Genomic DNA, 11256 nt, shown 5'->3' with positions numbered 1-11256 from the left:
CTCTCTTTTATCGAACCTTAAAAACAGTAATTGTCGAACGAACGTTGAGGTGGAACTTACTTTATTTTTTGAAGTTATGCTTGGTAAAATTGAGAGTCAAAGTTACGATGCGCGCACACACCGTCACAAAAAACCGACACCCTGAAATTAGCTATAGTCAAAATTTTAGTTTTTTCTGCTGTTAGTGTCGTTTTTTCTTCAAACGTAGAATAAGGCTAAAGATAAGATATTTATCTTGTTACGCCAAAGAAGTATAACTTCTGAGTGTATGTAAGTACACACATGTTTTTTTAACCTAAGCTACTAACGAGAGTGAAAAACTTCTGATGGCGAGGTACTGATATGAGGTATCAGTACCTCTCCGGCATGAGAAGGAGCCGAAGCACCCCACTGCTTGTTGGCAGCTTAGCCAACATTAAAACCCATCAATGCATCTATAACTGGGGTAGTCAGTCAGGATTCTTAATAGAAAAACTCCTCAACATTAGAACCAATCAGAAGCTAATGAGTGAATCTAAGAAACAAATTCTTTCAGTTAATACGAAGATATTTAAACAAAATCCCCATCGAAATGGGGATTTCGAACTTTAAAATCTAAGTCAAGGTTAAAAGATGGATATATACTTTGTTATAGATAATTTAAAGAGGAACAATTCTGTCATACATAATTTTTGCGTAACTTTAACCATTTAAGCGCACGCGACGGAAGTCAAAAATGAATTTTAACGTTCTAGGAATTGATACATATATATTAAGAAAACTAATTTGTAAGGACATAAAGCTATAAATTTAACATCTAAAGAGCGATAAATCAGTTTCAATGATATAGTGTCAGTTCGCGGAATCGAACCGGCGACCCCGCTAATTCTTGTTTCTATATTTAACAATTGCCTACAATTGTTTAGCGCGTTAAATGTGTTAGAATGTAACGACTCGTAGGACTTTCTTATGAATATAAAATATTAGATTTCACACGTACCCAGTGATGGCGATCATGTGTCTTGATTATGGGGTCAATATAGTTTAGGGTCTCATGGGGTACAAGGTGCAATGGGGGCCAATGTGCTAGAAAATCATGGGCTCCATTGGTGTCATAGGGGCCATGGGGTGAGGATAAAATAGCCCCACAGCACCCATGGACCCTGTGGGGTGTTATTGGGATCCATTGGTGCTATAGGCACCATGGGGTCATCGGGGTCGTGGGTTCCATGGGGAACATGGGGGTCATATAGCTTAATGTAAATACACCTTCCAAATCAGTAATTGTAGATATCGATATAGATCGATTAAACTCAATAAATACTTAAGTGTTTTTCAATCGGTTTTTACCAATAAGTACTTAGACTGTTAACGAGGAAGATTTAAATATTAAATTAATAACGGTTTTATGTACATTGACTGAAATAAACCAATTATTGAAAAGCAATGTTAAAAAATTAAAAAAAATATATAAAATGAAGTCCTCTGTTTGACCGCGATAAAAAGTCAAATTATTGAACGGATTTTAATACAGTCAACAATCGATAGAATGATTCACGAGAAAGGTTTTAATATGTAAATAATATGGTTTATTAATATAAATATACCAATTTTAATTCAATAAATATGAGATGCCCACAGCACTATAATTGCATTTTATTTTTAAATCATTAGACGACAGATTTGGATTTATTAGCGTAGCTAATTGGTCTCATTAGATGGTGACTAATTAGAAGGGTCGCTAATCATCCGTTTATGGACTAAATATAAACATTGGTTGAATTTGTAGCGACGGACTGATGACGTCATATTTTAAAACAGGCTATCTGCTATTCAAGTCTCACATGAAACGCCCTTGCGCGAGTCGCGGAAATCCCGCCCTTTCAGGCCGAGCTAAGCTCGCCAAAACAGCCTATGTTGAGCTGTTAAGGCCCTTACGGCCAGTAGCAGGATGACTTTTAACAAAAAAAATGAGGAGACTGTCTCAGCAGCCTGAGAAGGAAAAAGGATCGGTTTGGTTTTTCTTACACGAGAGAAATATAGAGACTTCAGCGCCCGACTCTCCTATTTCATCTTGCCTTTTAGATTGACAATTAAAACAGATACAGATCTGAGGGCGAGACCTAAAAAGGTTGTAGCGCCATTTATTTATTTATTTTCTCACACAGTCAAACTCTTCTCCCCTTAATCAGTTATAAATAAAGCCATAACTCACATAGCAAGTGATGAAATGGGCTATTGACAGATGCTGTCGTTGCACGAGTTAAAATCCAGCCACAGATCACCATTATTTGATAAATTACTTAAAAACATTAAAACTATCTTTATTTTATCGGTAATTGTTTAACCCAGTGATTCCCAAAGTGGTCTATACCGACCCCTAGGGGTCTATGACAACCTGCAAGGGGTCTACGTCAGAGATAAAAAATTTGGGGCCATGATAGTGGATCTCAACACATACACTAATAGTAGGTACTATTTACGTACATCATACTATCTTTATAATATCAAAACATATACATTATTTATAAAAATACCTATGAAGTAAAAAAAATATGTATGTTTATACAATTGTGTAAGTTGTAGGATGTTGGTATTCGCTTTGTGGTCGCAATACATTTTGAAGTTGTAAAAACAAAAAAAAAAATAATTAATAAATGTAAAAACTAACATCTGTTTTTACTTTAAGTTTTTAACACTAAACTTCACTACAGCTAGAAATTTACAGGAAATCAATATCAGGTAAGTAGGGGGTCTACCCAACACGGAAAAACATGGCAAGGAGTCTACGACACAAAAAAGTTTGGGGAACACTGGTTTAACCCATGATATTCTGTCAAATATGTAATTTGCAGTATGAACTGACATTCCATGTGTCTAACACTGGTACGCAAGAAGACATCGTGTGGAATTCGTGTATGCGGTGATATTAGTTGTTTATACTACGTATTTGCGTGTTGTTCTCACGAGTATGTAAGTGCGTACTCCTATTTTAATATGCCTCCTGCTGATAGAGGACAAATCTTTTTTTTTTAAATTTATTTTTTTATTCTTTATTACTCAATATGTCATATGGAACATGGTGTAATGGTTGCAGCTCCTTACAAACATTGTGTAAAAAAAACTTGGCTATTAAAAAGAGTGGCGGAGAGTATATTGCCCGTTCGTCTCTTCCGTTCTACGCTTTTGATTTGAAAACTGGCAATGTAAAATTAGAATCATTTAATGTATATTTCTTTTTTTTGACGTTCATAAGTGTACATTATGTTACGTATATGAATAAATGAGTTTTGAATTTGAACCCTCGCCCTAGGAAGGCTGAACACCTACTTTGTAGGTGTTAGGTTGTAGCGATAACATCGTAATACCTTAACGTATCAAGGAAGACATTGTGAAGAAGGCTTAGAACCGATGGGTTCAAACGAATAACTAAAAAGCACAGAATTAGACATTTTTATTATAGTTTAGAGAGAAATATCGCTGTTATTCACTTCATAAATCAGTCAATGCGTCGCAAAGTGTTTTGAAACGTTGTGTTGATGCATTTAGTTAAATTTAACTGTGAAATAAACTGCTTTTAAAGTGTTATTTTAACGGCTTGTTACTATTATGGATTGCTGATAATTATACTCGTATGTGTTTGATAGATACTATTTTCTCTGGCTTCATTGCGTGAAGAATTTTTCCACATTTACGTAGTACCGAAATTTTTTTAGAACTGGCCAGTTAGAAACATTCTTAATGAAAACTTTTTTGAATTTTAATTTTAGAACTATTTGGTAACGTTTTGTAGTATATGGCATTAGTTTGTCATTTGTTTTTGTGAATTGGCGGCAAATCTAAATCTCTTGTTACACGTAAAAATGATTAACGCGAGAAAATTTTCTGTCAATGATTTATTGACATTCGTTGTGGGCTTACTCAATAACAAAGCTGATAGGCTGCGATTAGCATTTCTTAATGCTATTTTGACTAAAAATCCTAAAAACTATTCACCATGATGATGCCTCAGCGCACTCCACAAAACGGAATGCTGAATATTTGACTATGACAGGTGTCGAGATAATGAGTCATCCGCCATACAGTCCTGACCTAGCGCCCTGCTACTTTTATTTATTCCCAAGAACTAAAGGTAAAATTCATGGTATTTGCTTTAAGAGCCCTTAAGATGCGGTGAAAGCGTACGAAAGTGCCATAGAAGAGATTCCTAAGGAAGAATGGGCCCACTGCTTTTCTATGTGGTTCCATCGAATACGACGATGTGTAGAGAGGAACGGAGATTACTTCGAAAAACAATAAAAGTATTGGTAACATTCTACAGAAGCCGTTTTTCATTTTCGAAACATTTTCTGTGTTAACTAGGTACTACAATAAGATATCATTTCGTCAATTCATATAAAACCATAGTTAATAGTATATATAAAACTTCCTCACAAATCACACAATAAACTGGTGTAAACTATAGAAAAATCCGTTTTGTAATTTTCGAGTTTACCGTGTTCAAACAGGAACGCCTTTTTATATAAGGATCTTAACATAGACACATTTAAAAAAAATTATCGTTATATTTCAGTTGCAACCTTTCTCAAGAATCATACTGTTTATTGAAACTGCATAAAAATCGGTGTACCTAAGAATTAATCGCGTCCAATAGAAAAGATTTATATATGTAAAAAAAAGAGTGGTCGACTTATGTACACGCGTTAGAAGTTATACTTATTTGGTGAATGGAAAAATAGGGCAAAAACAGTAGTGATTGTCGATAAACATTAAAATTAATCAAAAATATTTCATTTAAATAAATAAATAATTAGTAATTACTATCATCGTCGTATATGGAATTGATTTAAAGTACTGTTACGAAACACGTGTTCTAAATATAAAAATTCTAGGATATACAACTTGAACATAGTTATAGATTTATATGCCACCTAGACCTAACTTTACGATGTAGAATTTAGGTATTGGTGTGCGCGCGCATCGTGAAAAGTCACTCTCATCATTTTTCTCCATTGCGCCAAAAGAAGTATAACTTTAACAATATAGACATTTGGCTTTTCTATAACAATCGTTATATTTACAATTTACATAATTAATTATATATTATATTATTATTATATTATATATTAAAACATTTCTTAAAATACACTATCGGCGAAAACAGTTTCGTGACTTCTGAGTTTGTCGCGTTTATACAATTCGGGGGAGTACATTTTCTCTTTTAGTGGTTTGGTATAATACTTAAACATCGTTCACCAATATGTTTATGTAACCGCAACAGGTCTTAAGGCGCAAAAAATTACTTCCGCGTGTCAAAATAAAACACATTATTAACACAATTTAAGTCTTTAAAACATAATTTATAGTATTTTATGATAATTTCTTGTTTACAATTGCCTAATTATTATTGGCGCCTAAATGCCACAGACTACATAGCGTGTGAAAAGTATGATAGCATCTACCAAGGAGGTTAAGATAATCCTCCGCCTTGGTGATAAATTTCGTGGCATTTCTTTACTGAATCTTAATTTTTAGTATTAGAATTAATTTTGTTATTTATTAGTGTTGTGTTTAAACACAATATATTTTTCAGTATTGCGTACGATACAATTTTAATGTGCAATATTTTTATTATCATTAACGGGAATGCGATAAAAAACTACCATAGATTATAGCTCGTCAGTTCCCTAAAGGAAGTGGAGCGGAAGAGAAGTTAAATTAGGCCAAATTTAAAAGGGAACAAATATGTTATTGTTACGTGAACAGCCACTTCACAGCTTTCCGCCCCGAGTCGATCATCGTGAACAAATAACCACAGTCTATAGAACTGTAACCACACCTCTTCAACAACAATCTGTTTGATGATTTAAGGCCACGCGCTATCTAAGTATTTCCCCTTGGGCATATATTATATGCCTAATATTTATGTTTGGAGCGCCTACGATCGTTCACTTCGGAGTTCCTCCATCCTGCCCTTCAGCCGAGTCTTGCTGAAGACGCCCTTGTGCATGACGTCGGAGATGCCGCAAAGTGAGCCCCCCCCCAACCTTAGCGATCATAGTAGGAGTAGGAGCTGATATGGAATAAATAACATTGGTGATTGGAGCAACGCTATGCCATCATTTTAATTATTAGTTACTTAATGCAATCTATTAATCCAATCCAAACCAATCTATTCAGCTGATCAGCCTTCTAAAAGTCGAGGGTTTCCTAACTGTCTTCCTTCGTGCTATAGACTGTAATCGAGTGCTAACTGTAGTAATCACTTTACAATGCGTTGTGTACAATCGTTTATAAACAAACCAAGGAGGTCCCAAACTCTTTCACTATAGCGACAATAGTCTAATACTCTTCGAGAGTAATTTTTATGCTTAAGTAGTTCCCTAGATCTTCTTCAGTGCAAGCATTTCTGACTTTCTTTTGTGGGAAAAGAGAATTTCTTTTTTTCTTTAATAAAATTCCAAGTAGGTACATTTTTATCTCTGCCATCTAAAAAAATTAAGAAATGTATTAAAGCAAATCTGTGTAAAAAGGCTTACTATACAGTTAGCAATTATCTAGTTAATAAAAGGCCTGGGACTAATGCTAGACAGGCTACTTCTAAATTATTTGCGATATTTGTTTTAAAATGTGTCGTTTGATGATTAGTTTTTTTAAATGTGCACCGAGAGTTTTTACGCCGGCTTTTTCTCTCGGCCTACGCCCTCTGTCTTCTTTGCAGATGAGTAGAGAGCCTACAGATTAATTTTTAATGACGTGGAATAAGTGATACCGGTCTATCTTATGTCCTATAATAAACGTAATTTTCACGTTCTTATTAGTGGCATCCGCACACTCTCTCTGTGTTCGCCAAGCCTCTTCACCTGGGTGACCTCGGGCTTTTACTTAATGGTCCCGCGAGTAGGATCGACCTCAAGGTCTGGTACCACCATGTTTCCAAGAGAAGTTCCTGTTTAGCTTATATGAGTGGTAGCTGATGGCTTGGCTCCTTGGCATATCCACTGAAACCCAACCCAGATGCTACGCCTATAGCATACTCATACTGGGCCCTCTTTGGTCGCCATTGCTACCAAGCCTAAGTATCTAATAATACAGCCGCCAGTTGAGCAAGGACGTGCCGTCTTTAAGCAGCACAAGCTTCGTCCTTGGAGTCTCTACAGTCATTAAAGTAGGTACGGTGACAATTATGTGAAAAATTATAAAATAAAAATCGGAGTTCGAATTTTGAATTTTGATTAAACATAGAACTCTCTTTCTATAAATGATGAATAAAAATTGGAGTTCGAATTTTGAATTTATATATAGAACTCATTTCTATGAATGCTCGAATAAAAATCGGAGTTCGCATTTTGAATTTAAATATAAAACTCGTTTCCAATAAGACCCAAATATTCGAAATTCGAATTAAAATAGAAAAATTTTCTAAGAACTTTATAAGACAGTGTTTTTTAGATTAATTTTAATTCGTTCTGGAAAATCGATTTATTTCACGTCAATATATTAAATCATATGTTTATATTATGTACACTATTTACTTTATAAAAAATTCATCAAGCCAGCCTTACAACCAAACATTTACTATCAACTTCTATCCCTTCACAATTCATTATAATTAGTTTAGCAGGTTAGCTGTAAATTTTTTATACATTTCACAATATCTTTAAAAGCTATAGAACACGTTAATAAAAATACGATTAGTTAGAGAAACGTTTCGTACATAAATACGAGTGGTAATAACAGTCAAATGTTGTCGTTGGAAAATAAAATAGTTACGGAATTTGTCACAACTTTTCGTTATACAAAGTTATCTATAGCAAAGTTGTATCACAAACGATACAGCATTAGCCGCGAGTTCACCACGACCATTAATGTTATTAATATTGCCAGTTTATTGCTCCCGGGATTAATATGGATACGTCAACTTGGATTTTATTGTGATGTCCCAGATCTGTTTGTTTACGTAACTTAAAAACTAACAGACGGATTTTTATATAGTATACGCCAATGGATAGCATGCTTCTTGAGGAAGGTTTGAGTATATAAAATATTATGGCATTATTAATTTATTTAACAGGGTTCTTTCGACCCTAAAACATAACTATTTGAGGAGGTCGAATAAAATCGTTCTCAACTCAAAATTGAACCATTGGATTTTTATACAGTATTAGTAAATAGTCTAGCTTCTGAGGAAAGTTTTAATATGTAATTCAATATGGTTTTATGTAAATGGACTGAAACATATAACTATTGTTGATACTGCATCTTGCGCGAGTAATTTTTTTGTTCAATTGTAGATATTGAAGTATTCTATAAAACTGTAGAACACTGCTCTATTGTCAATAGTTCCCTCAGCATAATCTTTATTGGTCTTCACACCTTAATACCATCGTCATCATATCCTATATTCATCAGCGATGTTTCAAATAATTTTGAAGCAATACAAAAATAAATTTCCTCAGTTGTACAGCACTTAATGTAATTAATTTAAAAAAATCTAAACGAGTTTTTGACTGGTCGTATCCTCTATATTCTTGTAGCGATCGTCGTGTGTGGTCCTGCGCAGACGCAAGCTCTCGGCTTGTTCAAAATGCCACCTACAAACTATCTATATATGTAACTCAAAAACTACTTGACCGATTTTAATCATAGTTAATCAATTTATTGTTTATTTGTACTAACACTGTTTTAAACGTTTCTTAACCTTTTAAAGGTAGAGTGACTAATAGAAGCGATTTCGAAAATTCTTTCACTACTAAAAAGCTACTTTATTTGTGTATAATAAGAGATATATTAACCCGTTAAATGCCTAAAGCCAGAGAAAGAGACTTTTAAATTGAAGTAGGATTTGATGTTGGCAAGTGTTTATAGAAGCCTAAAAAATCAAACCGCTGACTAAACACATGAATAAAAACCGCATTTTATGTGATAGTTTTGCGGTTATCATTTTGTTTATATTAATACAAACAAGTTGTGTAGAGGATAATCTATTGAAGTGATTTTGAAAATTCATTCACCGACAGAAAGCCACATAAGTATAATAAAATATTAAATAAAAAAAAATGTGGTAAAAAAATCAGTCGAATGAAAACGTTTGCAATGCTGCTCAAAGTCTCCTCACTCAAAGGCGCCCATTGAAACGGGTGTGCATGGGTCTGCCACCATTTTAGAGGTCCCGTATTGCCCCTCTTTAATCTTTAATCGACCAGAAGCTAGAGACGTAGCCAGGAACATATGATCTCGGGGATGAGTGGTATGACGAAGCTATAAGGCCAAACCTCTTGGAATTTTAATTTCTTATAGTATTTTCTAATATGGTTTTGTAAGTCTGTGTGGTCGTCTAGATTTTAATTAATATTCAGAGATTGACATAAAAATTCATACCAAAACCTTTCTAAGGAATTCCACTATACATTGGTGGATAGTATAAAAAATAGATTCAACAGTTTTTGAGTTTTTTGCTATCGGCCTAATTTTTATGAAATTGCTTTACAATAATCGTTATATTTTATTTACATAAAACCATAATTAATTATATATTAAAACCTTCCTGAAACACTATAATTTATATTAATGTAAACTATAAAAAATATGTTAAGCACTTTTTTGAGTTTAGGACCATTTTTACGTGTGTTAAAATTTATAATTTTTATTTTGGAATTTCAACACGTTTGATAATCGTTATATTTCAGTGAATTTGCATGAAACAACAATAACATATTATATACTAAAATATTTTTTTATAAATATACTATCTATCATACTATCTATTGGTGTACACTGTATTAAAATCCATCCAGTAGTTTTGAGTTTATCGATTTTATACCGACGTCCCGTCGCTGGGGTTTTTCTTCTTATAAGAATCTTATTAGATTTTACCTAAGATTTTGACTTTGTGAATTAACTTTTGACCATCTCTCTCATCAATCAGCAATTCGTCTCCACGACTTGGAAAACAAGGAAGCATCTGAAGCGGTCTATTTCCACCGGGTCCAACACCTCTCTTATAACCGTGAGTAGTATTGAGGAATATTTCACTTGATGAACGCGCACATGATCTTTCGCTTCTGTGACTTCTGTGTGAAACTATCAGTTTCTACAAGTTCTCGTCGCCTCTGCGTATTGTATGACCGAAGTTAGATACAGTTCGCTGTCGGCATTTGGTAGAGAGGCGGGTCCGTATGCGGAGTTGGGCCAGAACCGATGTATTCGCAGTTCACAGTATTCTGAGCATTCGCCGCCAGCACCACTTGTCAAAGGCATCGATCCTTTGCCTTTCTGGAGCCTAGAAAGTCCACGTTTCTACTCCATACAGGAAGATAGCCACTAGAGCCTGTATCTGTCTTATTTTGGTTTTGATACCGATTCCTCTTTTCTTCCAGATGTTGCCTGAACGTCTTTAGCCATGTGGATTCGTCTATTAACTCGGGGACTGAGCTGCCAGTAGTAGGGATTCACGGGTTCTGCCTCACTCGCTGCCTCAGTCAACCTAACCCCCCGTGCCGGGGACTGCCTCACTCGCTGCCTCAGTCAACCTAACCCCCCGTGTGTTTCTGGCTCAGCGGCAGTCCCCACCTAAAAAAAAAAAAAAAAAAAAAAAAAAGTTTGGTCTCTTTCCCCACTAAACAGACCGTGCTGAGTCGATAGCACTCACTCCCGAAGCGATATTTCTCTCTGTTTCGAAGTTAGGTTTTGCTATACGTTGCAAATTAATCGATTTACTAATCACCTCATAATAAGAATGTAACGTCTCGTCCAAATCCTCATTTACTAATCACCGAGTCAGTTTCGTATCTATAATTAGCAAATTACCATGCGCATTTACCTGCAAATGCACCAGGACAGATGGGAAAAGGATTTACTGAACATTAAAAATATGATTTCCGTGTTTTATGTGTTTATTTGCATTATGTTACAATACAACTTTACTAGTGTCATGTCATTTCTTGGCGAGTCATACGAAAAATTTCTGAGGTAATCTTCCAAGCTGAAACCCCAGAACTTGTAGTACAAATATACTACACAATACTCCCCACAAAAGGCAGAATAGATGTCCTGAACGCTAGCTGTATTATAGCTCCATACCCGACAATTTCTTCTTAAAAAATCCGCTATTACTCTAATAGGCTTACGTCCAAATGAATCAAAATATTCTCCAACTTTTTCGTGGTTGATATGAATAGCTACCCAATGAGATCCTGGTTGTGAGTCAGGATCGAGATTGCATATAATAAATGTGGGTAAGTGTACGTGCATTGGTAGGCGATTCGAGGGGTACAC

Source organism: Pieris rapae, chromosome Z (assembly GCF_905147795.1).
Source record: "Pieris rapae chromosome Z, ilPieRapa1.1, whole genome shotgun sequence".
In the NCBI taxonomy this organism is placed as follows: Eukaryota; Metazoa; Arthropoda; class Insecta; order Lepidoptera; family Pieridae; genus Pieris; species Pieris rapae.
Note: the sequence above shows the minus strand (reverse complement) of the source record.